Source organism: Ornithorhynchus anatinus, chromosome 16, assembly GCF_004115215.2.
Source record: "Ornithorhynchus anatinus isolate Pmale09 chromosome 16, mOrnAna1.pri.v4, whole genome shotgun sequence".
Lineage (NCBI taxonomy): Eukaryota > Metazoa > Chordata > Mammalia > Monotremata > Ornithorhynchidae > Ornithorhynchus > Ornithorhynchus anatinus.
In genome coordinates this window covers 14,460,272-14,478,299 of record NC_041743.1, presented here as the reverse complement: position 1 = coordinate 14,478,299, position 18,028 = coordinate 14,460,272, and the positions used below count along the sequence as shown (strand labels likewise).

The window sequence follows — 18,028 nt, the reverse complement described above, 5'->3', positions numbered from 1 at the left end:
TCGTCTTAGACAGTGGGGCCATAATACATTTTAGGAAACACGTAACAGATACACCAAAAAAAAATAAAATATATATATATATATATATATATATATATAAGGGCAAACAAACTCACAGCACTTGGTAAAGGAAAAAAATAGGGAGGAATTGGAGAAAAGTTCATGAAAATGTTTTAAAAATTTAAACTGCCTATCAAGTCAAGGAAAATAATGAAAGAAAATGATTAGTGTTTGGCTTGTGGGAATCATTTTATAGACTTGTCAAAGACTGTAAAGGTTAAGTTCCTCAGATCATTTGATATATGCACTAAAAAGCTGGGCTGGAGATTTTTGAGCCTACTCTTTGAGCGGGGTGTGGAGAGACTGTATCAAGTTGGCATGATAAATGCAGTTGCCAACTTTTTAAAAACCTGAAACCTGTAATGGAGAAAAATAGAAAGACAGTTAAAGTCATTTCACAGGAGAAAAAAGCCAATACATATACGATGAAAATAGGAATTGTTGGAAAAAAAAAGACATATATTCTGGTTAAAGGAGGGAATATTTCAGAAATGTCTGAAACCTGTAGAGCAGGAAACATAGATATAGATGGGACACGAAGGTGATCATGCTCTCGTTTCATTCACACGCTTACTGTGTGCAGAACTCTGTACTAAACACCTGGGACTGTACAATATAACACTAAACAGACATATTATCTGACCTTGCTTGAGATTGAGCACGTCCCAGAATAACTGTCCAGACCATTAGGCTGCTTTACAGGACTGAACCTCAGAAATAATAAAATAATGATAGTTAAGTGCTCACTAGGTGCCAAGCACTGAACTAAGGCCTGGGGTGATACAAATTAATCAGGTCAGGCAAAGCCCCTGTTCCACATGGCAATAAGTAAGGGGGAGGATGTGTATTGATTGGCTCCCCCTTTTACAGATGAGGAAACTGAGTCACATTATATGAGCTCTGGATATGGACTGGGGATAAGCAAAGAATTAAGCCCGGCCCCAGTAAATTTCAGGCATGAGAGGAACAACTCCAACAAACCACAGCTTGCTGACAAACTGTCTTCACCATTTCAGTCTGCATTTGCCTGGAGGGGCAGGGTGGAGAAAAACAGATGGGCTACAGCTTCAGACTCAAAGTGCCGAAGTCATGGATACAGTGACCCACCTTCCCACTATGGAGCCGGCACCCCCTCTAACTCTAAGCTTGCTGTGGGCAGGGAATGTACCTGTTTTGTGATGTTGTACTCCCAAGTGCTCAGCAGTGCTCCGCACACTGGAAGTGCCCAATAGATATGACTGAATGAATGAATGTGGGACAGGAAGTCCTTGGCTAGCTTTCTCATTACGTAATGTGCTGCTCAAGGTTTGGCTGGCCCCCGAGACATCAGTACAAACAATTTAGTAAGGCCTTCACACCCTTCACTGCCGAAAAATGGGAAAGGCAGGAAGCAAAATGGTATGTTTGGAGACTTTACACATTCCTCTGGACAGGGGCAAGTAGCAAAAGCAACAGAATCACGTGTGTGCTGACTTTTTTAAGCGTTGGCAATGTTCAAAGCACAGTACTAAGTACTAGAGTAAATGCTATCAGTTTAATCAAGACATTGTCCCTGGAGGAGAGCAGACCCCTTTAACTCTAAGAAAGCACCACAAATAACATGGCAGACAATAAAGTAATGAATCCTCCAAAATACCCCAGTACAATTAGCCATTTAAGCCATTCTGGGAGAGGATATTCTTCAGGCATTTCCCCACTCCAGCTAAAGGTCCTTGGCTAAAGACCACCACCATCGTTCTAGGCTTCTAAATATTGTACTGGCTTTGCTCTAAAGGAACCAGGATGATGGGGGGTGGGGTTGACTTGGCCTTCAGCATACCCGTCTCATTTGCTCCCCTTGCCCCAGACCTGTATCTTCTGTTGACACTGAGGTGCCAGACTGGGTGACTAATCATAGCAATAATAATGACGGTATCTGTAAAGCACTTACTATGTGACAGGCACTGTACTAATAGCTGAGGTGAATACAAGCAAATCAAGGTGGACAGAGTCCCTGTCCCACGTGGGATTCACAGTCTCAAACTCCATTTTGCAGATGAGGTAACTGAGGCACAGACAAGTGAAATTACTCATCCAAGGTCACGCAGAAGCAGACGTGGCAGAGCCGGGATTAGATCCCATGACCTTCTGATTTCCAGGCCCATCCTCTATCCACTACACTCTATCCACTCTTCACTAAACTCTATCCACAAGAAGCGGCGCAGCTCAGTGGAAAGAGCCCAGGCTTGCGAGTCAGAGGTCGTGGGTTCTAATCTCGGCTCTGCCGCTAGTCAGCTGTGTGACCTTGGGCAAGTCACTTCACTTATCTGGGCCTCAGTTCCCTCATCTCTAAAATGGGGATGAAGGCTGTGAGTCCTGCGTGGGCCAACCTGATGACCTTGTATCTACCCCAGTGCTTAGAACCATGCTTGGCACGTAGTAAGCGCTTAACAAATACCAACATCATCATCATCACTGCACCATGTGGTATGACTACCTGGGCAGAGATGACAAGCACCTATTATAAGGTCTTGTGATTTATTAGCCATCCATGGGTGGGAATAGATGGAGGAGCTCTCAGTGGGTGGCCAGACCAACGGAGGTTTCCACATGAAGTTTGGCCAGAATGTAAATGATCAGCATCTGCCACTTGAGCGGTGCCATCGACACCAGCAGGGAGTGGTGACTTTTGGGCCGATAAGGTAGAGAGGAAAAAAGTTACTGCTTCACCCTCCCATCCGCTACTTTTGGAGTTAGTCTCCCACCGTTCCACTGTTCCCTTTCCAAGACCGGCAAAATGTGTTCCACAAGGCTCCCCAATCCACGTTTTCAGACTCAAAATGGAATGTCATTTCTGAACTTCACTTTTAAATCTTGGAGAGCTGTTTTGTTCCAAGTGTGAAATACCATTCAATGTTAACTTGATAATTAGGAAGGAACTGTTTGCCCTTTCAGATTGTGGGTGGTTGAGAATAAGGTTCTCAGTTCCTTTATTCCTTTTTTCTATTCTCCTTACATCACTCAACTGTTGCGAAACACATTGTTCAGTCTTATAGAAGTACCACATAATAGCAATAATCAAAGATGGCAATTTTACCTTGTGGTGCAAATACAGTATATAAGATGGTGATAAATGCTATTTCTACATTACCTTTTCAGTAAAAAAAAAAAAAAATTGTCCTTACCACAATATTTGTATCAATGTAGGGAAGATATAACTGCTTGCCTTTTTTAATATTCCTTCTTGAATTTTCAATAAACTCTAGAAAAAGTTTTTTTACACTGTTTGCAACTGGTTATATAATAGTAGGTGGTTTCTAATTCTAATAAAAACTAATATTAACACTGATAATTCATATTTTTCACCTAGTGGCAAAATATGATGATAATCTAAAAATTCATTTTTTCTTCACACTGAAAATGGTTTCATTTTGTATGAAACACTGTTCACTAAGGAAGCAAAGCCCTAGCCTAAAGTACTTAAATTCTTTAGTTTACTATTTCAAAGGCATGGATGATCATGATTTTCCTAGATACTTTTGCAAAGGTGCAGGCCTTATTGGAGCATTTCCTTCCAGATGAGACTAGAAGGAAAACGAAAAAAGATAACAGTAAAATCCAAATCTTTCTTCAAGAGGCCTAATTAGTCTTCTTTACCAGTCAGCTAATATGAGATGTCCTCTTAGTATGTTTGACCAGATTCAGCATTGGAAAGAATGAAAAAGATTTAGTTAAATTATGCAGATTCTTTTTTTTGTCATGAGATCACTGCCTTTTCATAGACTCATGGCCAAATATAATTGACAGTTTTGCTATTTGACAGACAGCTGGTTCCCATGCTTCTACTACTTGATTGACAACATGGTGTCACCCTTTCTTCAACACTCACAGTCCAGCGACTTCAGGGCCAATTGCCGGAAGAACATTAAAAACCCAGCTCCCCAATGGGTAGATAGATGGGATAAGGGGGATTATGTTTGGAAGAGAGGCAGCGTGGCCTAGTGGATAGGGCAAAGGCCTGGGAGTCCAAAGGACCTGGGTTCAAATCTCAGCTCCTCCACCTGTCTGCTGGGTGATCTTGGGCAAATCACTTACCTTCTCAGTCCTTCAGTTGCCTCATCTGCAAAATAGAGATTAAGACTTTGAGCCCGACGGGGGACAGGGACTGTATCCAATCTAATGAACTCGGATCTACCCTGGATCCTAAAAACAGTGCCTGGCAGATAGTAAGCGCTTAGTAAATATTATTAAAAAAAGGAGGAAGATGGCAGGCTGGGAGCATTATCCTGACCTGAAGAACAGGCACTGAAGCCTGGGTATGGGGCATTGGTCTGTCTACAGATACATCTGTTGCTCAAGCAGAGGCAGAGATCAATGTTTATCAATTCTACTGCATTATGCATTAGAGAAGCAGCGTGGCTCAGTGGAAAGAGCCTGGGCTTTGGAGTCAGAGGTCATGGGTTTGAATTCCGGCTCTGCCACTTGTCAGCTGTGTGACTGTGGGCAAGTCACTTAACTTCTCTGTGCCTCAGTTACCTCATCTGTAAAATGGGATTAACTGTGAGCCTCACATGGGACAACCTGATTACCCTGTATCTGCCCCAGTGCTTAGAACAGTGCCCTGCTCATAATAAGCGCTTAACAAATACCAACATCATCATTATGCATTAGAGAAGCAGCATGGCTCAGTGGAAAGAGCCTGGGCTGCGGAGTCAGAGGTCATGGGTTCGACTCCCGGCTCTGCCACTTGTCAACTGTGTGACTGTGGGCAAGTCACTTAACTTCTCTGTGCCTCAGTTACCTCATCTGTAAATTGGGGATTAACTCTGACCCTCACGTGGGATAACCTGATGACCCTGTATCTACCCCAGCGCTTAGAACAGTGCTCGGCACATAGTAAGCGCTTAACAAATACCAACATTATTAGTAGAGGGAGAGATTTCAGAGGCTGCTGGGCTCCATTTGAAAGAAAGATAGAGGTTTATGGGAAGGGAGAAGATCAAAATCAACTAAAGTGTAGTTCAAGAGTGATATAGCTGGCACAAATTAAACTGACTTCCTCGTACTTAGATCAAGGATGCTGGACCCTCTAAACTATAAGCGTATTATGGGAACATGTAAGTTGATTCTATTGTATTGTGATCTTCCAAGCACTTAGTACAATACTCTGCACCTAATAAGCACTCAACAAATAATAATAATAATAATGAATGTATTTGTTAAGCGTTCACTTTGTACCAGGCACCGTACACCTTTCCCCACACTGAGACCAGAGTCTGACCTTGGATGACTTCTCTCTGCCTCAGTTACCTCATCTGTAAAATGGGTATTGAGACTATGAGCCCCACAGGGAACAGGGACTGTGTCTACCCCGATTTGCTTGTATCCACGTTGGTGCTTAGTACAGTGCCTAGCACATAGTAAGAGTTTAACAAATTCCATAATTATTATTATCATTATTATTAAGGTCACCAACACCCTCCTCCTTGCCATAACCAACGGACTCTACTCCAGCCTTATCTTTCTTGAGCTATCAGCCATCTCTGGTCCCGTGAACCACTCTCTTTCCTGGAAACGCTCTCTCACCTTTATTTACTAACACAATTTGCTCCTGTTTTTCCTCCAGTTCCTTCTCCTCTCTTTTCCTGTTTCTCCTCAGTCGCTATTGCTGGCTCCTCTTCTACCTCTCAGCCCCAAACAGAATTTGTCTCTTATTGCTCTTTTTTGAGTCTCCTACAGTTCTCACTTTACACTCTCTCCCTTGGGCAGCTCATTCACTCCCCATGACTTTTCTCCTACAGTTCTCACTTTACACTCTCTCCCTTGGGCAGCTCATTCACTCCTCATGACTTTAGTGACCACGTCTATGCTGTTGACTCCTAAACCTCTCTCTCTTGCTCTGATCTCTCACCATCCCTGCAATCTGGAATTTCCACCTGCATAAAGGACATCTCTGCATATATAAACCATCACCACTTCAAACTCTGTCCAGAACTTGTTCTCTTCCTTCCTAAATCCACTCCATCATTCTCATCCTGGTTGATAGCATCACCATTCTTCCTTTCTCTGAGGCCCATAGTCTTGATATTTTCCTTTACTCCTGACTCTTTTCAAGCTTTCACATTCAATCTGTCACTAAATCCTGTCAGTTATTCCTTCCCAACATTCCCCAGATCCACATCTTCCTCTCTCTCCAATAATCCCCACCCTATTCCAAGCATCACATCCTGACTAGACTATTTTCTCAGCTCTCCATTTCTCAATTCTGTGCCCTTTTCAATCTGCTGTCCAGTATATTTTCTAAAATACTGTTCTGCACAAATATTTCCAGACTTCCAAAACTTCCAATGGTTACCCATTCCTCTCTGGATCAACCATGTTTTTAAGGCTCTTCCTCAACTCTCTTCCTCTTGAGTATACACTCTCTTCTCACAATGAACTTCATCCTACTCATTTTTTTTTTTATGATCTCACATCACTGTCCCTTGTTTTCAATTCACCTGCCTCCAAACCAGACCCCTCTCTTCCTTCAAATCGGCCAGACCACCGTTCTTTCCCTTTTACAAATTCCATCTGAAGTCTTTCGAGTACTTAGCACAGGACTCCACGTAGAGTAACCCTTCATACCACTGATTGATTAATTCCAAAATCCCATCTTCTCCACATTCATATACTCAGTCATACTTATTGAGCGCTTACTGTGTGCAGAGCACTGTACTAAGCACTTGAGATGCTTTCCCTGATTCATTTTTCTTCTTGCATCATATTTTCCTACCATCTTGACACTTTTGCAATCACCTAAGAATTTATATATAAGCCACTCGTAGCATTTCTACTATTTGACCTACTTTACTATTCAAGTACTTTTTCACACACACATCCCTCTTTCCATCCTCCTCTCCTCCTTTGCATTACATTATTTTGAGTCTATCTTCACTTTAGATTGTAGACTCCTAGAAGGTAAGAATCGTGTCCTCTACCTCTACTGTATTTTTCCAATTGTTCGGTAGAGTGTTCTGCACATAGCAGTGCTTGATATATATTACCGACTGATTCATTCCCTGCCTCCTCATTTATTCAATCGTATTTATTGAGCGCTTACTGTGTGCTGAGCCCTGCACTCGACCTGAAATGAAAGGAGGAAAACAAGATGTACTTTTCATTTTCTTTTTTATTAGAAGGGTAGGTGTTGGCAGGAACATAGGTCAGGTAACTCCCTTTTGAAGAAGTTAGGGGGTTCTCAGGTAAAAACTGTGACCTCTGCCTTGAGTAGCCTTGGCAGTTCCCTTGCAATCCGGGTGCCCTTCCCTTGGAGCTGAAGCTCCACCTTGTGGAGTCTGTTGGTTTGCCATTGAATGACTACAGAGTTCAGTCGTGTTAAATTAAAACGTTATTAATAATAATCATGTCGGTATTTGTTAAGCACTTACTATGTGAAGAGCACTGTTCTAAGCGCCTGGGAGATACCGGGCAATCGGGTTGTCCCACATGAGGCTCACTATCTTAATCCCCCTTTTACAGATGAGGTAACTGAGGCACAGAAAAGTGAAGTGACTTGCTCACAGTCCCACAGCTGACAAGTGGCAGAGCCGGGAATTGGACCCATGACCTCTGACTCCCAAGCCTTGCTCTTTCCACTGACCCATGCTGCTTCTCTATCTACTTCCACTTATTTTCTTCTCATTCTTTTCTGTATGAAAAGTTATCCTTATGACGGATGGAGTAATGCCCACCTGCTTCTTCTTTCCCTCCACACCCCTTGCCTCAGGATTTACTATTGCAATAATGGCATTATAATAATAATGATAATAATAATTGTCCTAGTTGTTAAGCACTGACGCTACACACAAAATGACATTTTAAGGGCTGGGGTAGATAGAAGAAAATTAGGTCGGATACAGTCCCTGTGCTACATAGGGCTCACAGTCGCAGGAAGCAGAGGTATTGAATCCCCATTTTACAGATGAGGAAAGTGAGGCACAGAGAAGTTAAATGACTTCCCCAAGGTCACACAGCAGGTAAATGACAGAGATGGGATTAGAAACCTGGTGTCCTGACTCCCGGCTCAGTGCTCTTTCCACTAGGCTGTACTGTTTCCTGCTGCCATCCTGTATTTCTTGAATTATATAACACAAAACTTCTAGTATGCATGTCTCTCACTCATTTCATCATGTTTGTGTTTGCAATAAACAATAAGAATGTTCATTTTCACACTCCTACTGAAAATTCACAACCTCCAGAAGGCATTCCCCGACTAATTTCCATCATCCCCTGTCACGCCAAGCCTTAGCATTGTTGGTTTTTTTTATACTGATGTATGTACTTTACGTATTCATTTACTTATTTATTTTTCCATATCGTTGTCATTGCTAGTTGTATCTAGATTTTCCCAGCCTTTTCTCAGTCTATATAATTTCCATCTTCCCATCAAATTCATGATGTTGTAAATTCTGCCAATTCTCCCAACTGTTTAGTAGAGTGTTCTGAAAGCTTTGTGTGCGCAGCAAGTAATATTAAATTAATGAATGCCAACACTTGATTTCATATCCCCATTTCAGGGAAATCTGATGACGTTTTCCTCTTTGTAGAACGATAATGTTCTCTGCCGCTTGCTGTTTTACAGTTTGGCGGACATTAATTGGTATTAAAATCTTTTAGACTCCAAAGTATAATTACTATATTTATTATTAATAATGATATTTGTTAAGCACTTACAACTTACTACGTGTCAAGCACCAGTGGGGTGGATACAAAATAATTATGTGAGCCGTCGCCCCGTTCCCTCAAGGGCTCACTTTCTAACAGGGAGGTACCTTATCTCCATTTTACAGATGAGTAAGCCAAGGCATAGAGAGTTTAAGGGACTTGTCCAAGGTCACACTGTAGGCCAGTAGTAGGATCCCAGTCCCATGCATTTTCCCTCTAGACTATATGCTGCCTTCCTCTACATATGTTCAAGTAGGGATCATATTAGCAGGAGCTCCATGGAATCAGGGCTTTTAGATCATCATTATCACTATAAGGTTTCCCTATTTTATTTCTCCATTCCTTATTTCACTAGATTGTCGGCTCATTATGGGCAGGAAATGTGTGTACCTACTCTGTTGTATTTTACTCTCCTAGGTGCTTAGAACAATGTTCGGCACACAGTACGCGCTCAATAAATACCACTGATGAATTGATTGGTACAAGTTTAGAAATCACAGATGTAAACAAATGAGTTTTATAATGGTAATTATTGAGCAATTGCTGTGTGCAGAGCACTGTACTAACATCTTCCTCAGGCTATACACTAATATGTGCGTGTATTTGCATATATAAGCATAGACCACTGATTTATACTTCCTATTTGCTCAAGGAAAACAGGATAAAAAAAGTAGATACCGTATGTAAGATGAAAAATAAGCCTCTTACCCCCTAAAAGAGATAAACTAATATGCACACAAGTTCAGAGTGATTATGACCAGAAATGTCGTGGTTAGAGGGGAAGGCTTCCTGGAGGAGGTAGCTTTTTGGGAGGGTTTTGAAGGTGGCAAGGGATGTCACTTGGTGGATTTGAGGGGGAAGGAATATCGTGCAGGTGGAGGGGCACTACAGTCGATCACAAATGGGAGAGTCCAGAGAGAGGTAAATTCCTAGAGGTTAGTAAACATTTGGTACGATGTTCTGCTCACAGTAAGAACTCCATAAATGTCCAAGACTGAGAGGTATCAAATTGGGGGTGGGGAGGGGCGTTGTCTGATGAGAAGTTAGGAGACTAATGTGTCTTGACCTTTTCAGCTGAAAGCCAAACACTCCTTTTATTCTTCATTTGTAAAGTCGATACACAGTTCTGAGATCTTGGCTCTTGCCTTCCTGGAGATCTGAATTTCCAAAATATACAGTCCCCTTCATGTGATGTCAAAAACCATTCTCGAGAGGGCAGGGGTGAGATGTGGTAAGGGTGAGCAGGTTAAGCTCTTTATGTGGTGGGTTTTGATGAATCAGATCTCAAGCCTGGGGGAAGCGGTTGCGATAATAAATATCCGGTAATTGCGGTCCTTGCCTTTGGATCTGCTCGATTAATAAATGGGCCCATGCTCAAAAGCCAGCCTGACCCTGACTGAGCAGTTGGTTAATGTCCTCAGCTGGTCATTCCCCCTCTATCAATCAATCATTCAATCAATCAAGGGTTTTTATTGAGTGTTTGCCAAGTGCAGAGCACGCTTGGGAGAGTACCATTCAAAGGAGTTGGTAGTTGGTAGATGCATTCCCTGATCACAACAAGCTCGCAGTCTAGATCGGGAGGCGGACATCAACATAAGCATATAATGTAATAGAGTGTAACTAGTTGTGGGCGGGGAAGGGGTCTTCCAACTCTATTGGTGTAGTGGATAGAGCACGAACCTGGAAGTCAGAAGGTCATGGGTTCTAATCCCAGCTCCCCGACTTGCCAGCTCTGTAACCTTGGGGAAATCACTTCTCTTTGCCTCAGTAACCACATCTGTGAAATGGGGATTAGGACTAGGAGCCCTATGTAGGATAGACTTTGCCCAACCACTTTGCCTTGTATCTACCCCGGTGTTTAGAATGGTGTGTGGCACATAGTAAGTGCTTCACAAATACCCCAGTTATCATTATCATTGTACTGTACTCTCCCAAGTACTTACTACAGTGCGCTGCATGGAGTAAGAATTCAGTAAAAACCACTGATTGACGGGTTTTAAAAGAGACACTGTGCCGATTTCCTTCAGTTGCCTTCAATTTGTTCAATTCCTTCAAGTTGTCAATCCGTGAGCAAGTGTTATTTGAAACATTAGGAGAAGGAAAGGAAATCTTGGTACCTGAAAATTTCCTCTTCCATATGAAGACTCTCACTATGGGCCAGGAATGTGCCTGCTAATTCTCTTGAACTGTACTCTCCCAAACACCTACTACTGTGATCTGCATACCCTAAGAGTTCAGCAAATACCACTGATGGATTGATTGGAATTTTAAATGTGACATTGTGCTGATTTCTCTTCCTTCAGTTGCCCAAGTTGTCAATCAGTGACTAGTATTATGTGAAATATTAAGAGAAGTAAAAGGAATCTTGGTATCTGAAAATTTCCTGTTCCATGTGAAGAATCTCAGTTATAGGCCAGGATCCTGTCTGCTAATTCTCTTGTGTTGTACCCCCCAAGTGCTAAGAACAGTGCTTTCTCCATAGTAAGTGCTCGACAAATATCTTTGATTGATTCACTGAATTCTTTGGCCAGAAGAATTGAGAGGGGAAGGGAATTATATATCTTTTACCTTCAGAGAGCATTTAGCGTGGTGTAGTGGCAAGAGCCCGGGTTTGGGAGTCAGAGGTCATAGGTTCGAATCCCATCTCTGCTGCCTGTCAGCTGTGTGACTTTGGGCAAGTCACTTCTCTGTGCCTTTGTTACCTCATCTGTAAGACGGGGATGAAAACTGTCAGCCCTATGTGGGACAACCTGATTACCTCATATCTACCCCAGCGCTTAGAACAGTGCTTGGCACAGAGTAAGCGCTTAACAAATACCAACATTATCATTATTATTTATGCCCATCACTGAGTTGCCACCTCATGCCCTGTAACCTTGGTTTTAGCCTCCTTTTTCCTTCTTTTTTTTTAAATGGTATTTTTAAAGCACTTACCATGTCCCAGACACTGTTCTGGGTTAGGTACAAGCTATCAGTTTGGAAACAGTCCATGTCTCACATGGAACTCAAAGTCTTAATGGCCATTTTACAGATGAGGTAACTGAGGCATGGAGAAGTTAAGTGACTTGCCCAAGGTCATACACAGAAAAGTGGCGAAGCCGAGATTAGAAACGCAGATTAGAAACGCGGGTCCTTTTGACTCCCAGGGCTGTGCTCTATCCACTAAACCACTCTGCTTCGAGATTCAGCTCTCTCACTCAACCCACATGTACAGTCTGTCACTAAATCCTGTTAGTTCAACCTCCACAACACGGTGAACTCTCCATCCAAACATGGTCCTCTCCATCCAAACTGCTTCCGTAACAATTCAAGCACTTATCCTTTCTGGCCTTGACTACTGCATTCGCCTCCCCGTTGACCTCTCCACCTCCCATGTCGCCCCACTTCAGTCCAAATTTCACTCTTAGACTGTGAGCCCCCCAAGAGACAAGGACCATGTCTAATTCCTGCTTATTTTTTTCTCTCCCAGCACATAATACAGTGTTCTGCACATAATAAGTGCTTAATAATACAATGACTACTACTCTATTGCCCAGATCATTTTTCTAACAAAAAAATGCAGTCCACATTTTCCCACTCTCAAGCACATTTCTGTCGGCTTTAAAGACTCAATCACCTTAGCCTCGCCTGCTTTCCTACTACACTTTGCTCCTTTATTACTAACCTGCTCACTGTACCTTGATCTCATCTATCCCGAGCCCCTGATCTAACTTCAGAGCCACTGCATCCCCCGCTCAACTGTTAATATGGACTCTACTCTAGAACTAAGGGACAAGCAGCAGTTGGGAATCTGGGCATTTTCCATGGTTCAGCTCCCAGCAGCCCTCCAGCCCCTTGTTGCTGGGTCCTGAGGCAGGTGCTTTTCTTACTCAACATCTGAAGCCAACTCTGGCAGGAGGGTCTCTTCCAATAGTACCTTGGCCTGCTTAGTAGATAGATTCTTTCTGGGGGAAAAGACACTGAGGAGGTGGAAGAGAAAATAAGGGAGAGTAACTATGACGATGGCCAGCCTAGGTTTTGGAACTGCCGGACCACGGTTCTTTTATTATTCCAGGCATCATTTTCAGCTTAGAATCCTTAGTAAATATTTCTGCTTTGTAAATATGCATGAGATGGTGGTCCAGACTTGGCTTCCTAATGGTCTCATTCTCTTTATTTGGATCAAAGAACACATTATACCACTGACAGCCCAGTTCTCCCTCCTTCTTAGACTTGTGAGCCCTTTGTGGGGTAGGGACTGTGTCTGACCCAATTAATTCGTAGCTACCCCAGTGCGTAGTAAGCACTCAACAAATGTCAGAATTACTTTACCTCTCTATCGGGTTAGTTAGTGAGCAGATCCATCCATCAGGAGTATTTACTGAGCGCTTATTGGGTGCAGAGCCCTGTGCTAAGCATTTGGGAGAGCACAGTACAATAGTTGGTAGACTGGTTCCCTGACTGCAAGTATACTGCATGAATAATTTATTCAACTTATTGATTTTTTTTGATCATGAGAAACATAAACTGTAAAAAGGGTTTGTAAATATGAGTTTTGATGAAAGAAAGCAAAAGCTACACACATGCTAGAGAGAGATGAAAACTAAATATGCTCAGTTCTGTTGGAGACCTCTCACATCTATGTGCATTTTATTCCATTTTCCACAAAATTCTAAGCAATCTAAAGTTAAAATAATCTCTTTCTCTAAAGATTATTTCATGATGTGAGTTTCGAAGGTAGCCACCTGGAAAAATTGTCATATTGCTCCTCCCTCATGCTTACAGAAGTAAAAATAATCACTCTAGGCAGAAATATTCTGGGGATAATAGAGTAGAAATTATGACAGAGGGAAATTATAATTGATGAGTATAAACATATTGAAAAAGAGAGTAATGTTCTTTGTTTCTGAAGTTGATGTCACTACCCATAAACTCCTATCCATTGTCACTTACTGGAAACAGCATGAGGCAGAGAAACAGGGGACTGAGTTCTAATCTCGCTCCACCACTCATGCGCTGAGTGACCTTAGCAAAACACTCAGCTTCTCATTACCTCGGTTTCCTCATCTGTAAAATGGGGATTAAATATCCATTCTTTCTCCCCCTTAGTCTCTAAACACTAACGCTCCTTTAAAATTATGCTCGAACAATTACATACATATTTTACAGTGCGGCCCGTGTGCAAGCAGTATTATTGCTCTAATTTAATGCAGGTTAGATGAGGGGTCACTAGCTCAGCAGAACAAAGTTGCATCGCTGTGAATATTAAAACAGATCAAATGTAAATCAGATCTGTTTCCATCAACCCGCTTTACCGTATTCTGAGTGACTTTGCCATAAAACATGTCCTTTAAGTCAAAACTTTCATTAAAAAGACAAAAGTGTTCCATTTTGTGCACATCTCTAAATTATATACTATCAAATGTTTATTTATCTGAATGCCGGTCTCCTCCCGCCACAGCCCTAGACTGTAAACTCAATGTGGGCAGAGAACATGTCTACCCACTCTGTTGCACTGTACTCTTCCAAGCACTTTACAGTGATCTGTGCACAGTATGTGTTCAATAAATACCAAGGGATGATGATGATGGTGATTTCTTCATCATGCAAGGTGTTTTTCTTCAGCTAACCTCCCTTTCTTGTCCATTTCTGCCCCGTCATAAACATTTTACTTCCCCATACAAACCAAATCGCCTTCCTTTCCTTTCCCAATCCCTCAGATCTCTCCCGCCTGCCTTTTGGTATCATTGAGAAGCCCAGAAAAAGACTTCTGGACTAAAACAGCATTAGAATTGGCATAAAGCCTGAGGAGAAAAACAGAGATGCATTAACATACATTAACATGTCTTAGGAAAGTTTCTCTCTCATCCTGCCAAGTTCCGCAATAATTAACACCCTGGATTTTCGTGCCCTGGCATTATTTGGTACTGCCGCGGCAAAGTGCCGCTTAAAGAACTTTTTATTTTTGGGCGGGGAGGGTATCCCTTCTAAGGAATGGATAATGCCCTTATGGAGTACCTAGTAACAAAATTAACTGACCCTCAATGCAAGTTAAATGCCAACAATCTCAGAGAAGGGTCGCTGTCCTCATCGTAAAATCAATGACCTTTCTTCGGCCTAACGTTATATACGAATCACCGTTTTGTGATGAGGGTGTCATATTTTGGAAAGAAAAATCCAAGAGAGAGAACCCGGGGCTGCCCTGTGAATCAGAACTTGGGTTCCTCTTTTCTGGACTTTCTTTCATCCCCATTCACCTATTCAGATGGCAATCTACTCTCTAGATTCAAATCAACTCTGAAAATACAGGCCTTCAAACTTGGGTAGTCTAAGCTACTGTTGAGCATAAAAAAGGGTTTTGTCCTGAAAAACAAAACAAACTCAGACTTCCACCCCCACTCACGCTCCAAAAAAATAAAAGAGAACATGGTAACATAATGAGAATTTTGCAGCTGGGGGTGCTGTAGACACACGAAAGACGAAGGGTTGTCGATAAGTTTAGGGACATCCCTGCAACAGGCGGGTGGCCAATGAGAACGCCCCTAGATGATGGCCAATAAAAAGAGCCGGGGGCAACCTACATTTTCCCAGCTGTTGTTGGGTTTTTTGGCGTGGTACGATGTTCGAAATGAGCACAGAAACGGAAAAGGTGGTCAGGGTTCACCTCTGATTGGGGGCTTTCCCCCAAGCCCATCTCCTTGGGTTCATGTTGGGGGTTGCTGGTGGAGGTTTGCTTTTGAGGGGGGAACTTCTGAAACAGATTCCTGCCAAGCCAAGCACAAGCCCCCTCCTCTCTCCCAGCCGGGAGCATCCCCTACCCCTAACCCCCGGCCCATCCCGTCCCAAATCTCCCCATTGCCTCCCGGGGGAGGCAAATGGCCAAGAAATATCCCCGGTTCCAGCTTGTGATTGAGAGAAAGAGAGGTCTGGGACTGGGGAAGAGGGTGATGGAGGAGACGAGGGGGAGCGCAGAGGGGGTGGAGAAGGGGGGCTAAGCATGCATCTTTCTTCTCCGTCGCGGGCGCGGAAAGTAAGATGCCTTACCGGGATCGTTTTGCAAGCGGGGACACGTGCTTATTGCCTTCGCTCATCCGGCATCCCGGGCTCGGTGAGAAATCCATCTCCGTCCCGGGCTGAGGGCGAGAAGACAAGGGCTGCTGAAGGACCAGGCGGGGTGGGGGGCCCTGGGTTTGTGGGCACGCGTGTGCCTGAAAGTGTGAGCTCCTGTGTGGGCAATTGCGGAGGAGGGTGGGGGTTGGGGGGAGGCATCCCTCAACCTCAAAAGGGTCAATGTCTCTGTCATTCAAGCTCTCCCCTTGGAAAAGCTGGATTCCCACCCTGGGATTGGGAGGGGGGGTGGTGAGGACAAGAGAAGGGTCGGGTGGGGGGATGGGAGGGAGGAGAGGGAGAGGGGAGGGGGGGGGATGGAGGAGGGGAAGGATGGAGGAGGGAGAGGATAAAGGAGGAGAGAGAGGATGGGGGGATGGATGAGGAGGGGAAAGGTGGAGGAGGAGGGGGAGGATGGAGGAGGAGGGAAAGGATGAAGGAGGAGAGGAAGGTTGGAGGGGGAGGGTGGAGGACGGGGAGGATGAAGGAACAGAGAGAGGATGAAGGAGGAGAGGAAAGTTGGAGGGGGGAGGATGGAGGACGGGGAGGATGATGGAGGAGAGGAAGGTTGGGGGGGTGGTGGAGGAGGAGGAGGATGAAGCAAGAGGGAGAAGATGGAGGAGAGGAAGGTTGGAGGGGGGAGGATGGAAAAGGAGGGGGAGAATGAAGGAGGAGGATGAAGGAAGAGGATGGAGAAGGAGGAGGTCGATGGGGGGAGGATGGAGGAGGGAGGAGGGGGAGGATGGAGGGAAAAGGGGCGGGGGGCGGATGGAGCCGATCTGACTCCATCGATCTGGCCAGGGTTTGCCCGGAGAGAGAGAGCCGAAGCTGGCGAACGGCTGTCCCCCAAGGTGCAGCCATTCCCAGCCCCCCAGCAGCCCCCTCCCAGGGCCCAGCCCAGCCTCTCCAGCTCGCCCTCCTCTCCCCACAGCCGGCTCCGCTCGCCACCAGGACCCTCAGGGCGCAGGGAAGGGCGGGGGGGAGGGGGAATTCTCCCAGGAGACAGGAGCAGAAACTGTCATAGCCGCCCCCCTTCGCCCATCATCCCGCCCTCCGGCAGCCCCCTGCCTCTCCTCCTCGCCACTGGCTACTTCTCAGGGCAAATGGCTTAAGACCCACTCAAGCTCACTGGGATCGGGGGTGGGAACTGGTGTGTGTGTGTGTGTATGTGTGTGTGTGTGTGTGTGTGGAGGGGATCTGGTTCTGTTTGCTTGCGGGGGGTCTCTTCCACCTCCCCCCACCCAGGGGTTGCCCATCAAGGGATCCCCAAGTCCAAAGGCACTGATGGATCATTATCGGTCCAAGAGGGAATGATGGCAAAAAAGCGGGGAGGGTCCCCAGAGGGGCAGGAGTTGAGTTCTGGGCTTGGATTCTCCTTGGATCATCCCCTCCCCTCTAAACCATCCCTGCTGCTCTATCTAGCAGGACGAATACAGCCCCCCCTCTCTCTTTCTCTCTCACTAGTTCCTCTTTATCGCCTTGTCTTCCCTACACCCTTTTACTTCTCTGGGCAGATTTATCTGAGGTCTGCTTGTTCTCTGGGTTTTCACCGCCTCTCTCTCTCTCTTTCTCCCTCCCACCCTCCCTCCTCCTGGGGATGCGCAGTCTGTTATTATTCACTTCTTCCTGAGGATCATCACAAATCCACTTTTTTTCTCCCCGTCCATACGACCGTCCAGTGCTCTGTGGCTCTTTCTATGTCAACTGGCTTTCACTTGGGTCGGTGCCACGAGGAGCTGCTGAATATCTGCTAGTTCCACCACCATGCAGATCACTTCTGTAGCTTGATCCCGACCACCATGGGACGGATATTTGAAATCCGGATACGTTTTGGCGCACAACCATCTCGCTTCCTGAATGTTCACCTGGTAAGTTTCTTTGATCTGCATGCACTTGAGTTTACTGGCACTAGGAATTGAGGTGGGGGGGGGGACCAAAAGTTGGGGTTTTTCATTGAAAGAGGATGCTCTCTGGGCAGGGAGAAGAGGGTTTTCCATCCTAATTCTGTCTTGCTTCTTTCTGAACTCAAAAATGCTCCAACACGTACATCACTGGTCTCCACAGTAAGGAGAAACTGGATCCAGAGATTTTATGCACCAATTAACCCACCACTCTGGTTGTTCACCTCTGTTAGCAGTTACATTATACCTAGACGCATTAACCCTTCTTGACATGGTGTCACCCTCTTACATTTGGG

At 44.6% G+C, this 18,028-nt stretch overlaps 1 protein-coding gene and 1 long non-coding RNA gene across 2 annotated transcripts in view; one reads left to right on the top strand and one right to left on the bottom strand.

Moving 5' to 3' along the window:
* Nucleotides 1-15,976, bottom strand: part of LOC114817461 — a 153,081-nt gene extending 137,105 nt beyond the window's left edge. The window contains exon 1 of the long non-coding RNA XR_003765320.2: nt 15,769-15,976. This is a non-coding gene — a long non-coding RNA (uncharacterized LOC114817461). The remainder of the gene's footprint in view (nt 1-15,768) is intronic.
* A 927-nt stretch (nt 15,977-16,903) lies between these two features.
* BRINP3 (BMP/retinoic acid inducible neural specific 3) overlaps nt 16,904-18,028 on the top strand; it is a 251,515-nt gene continuing 250,390 nt past the window's right edge. The window contains exon 1 of the mRNA XM_001516327.5: nt 16,904-17,699. The gene's annotated coding sequence lies outside the window, so the exon portion shown is untranslated. The remainder of the gene's footprint in view (nt 17,700-18,028) is intronic.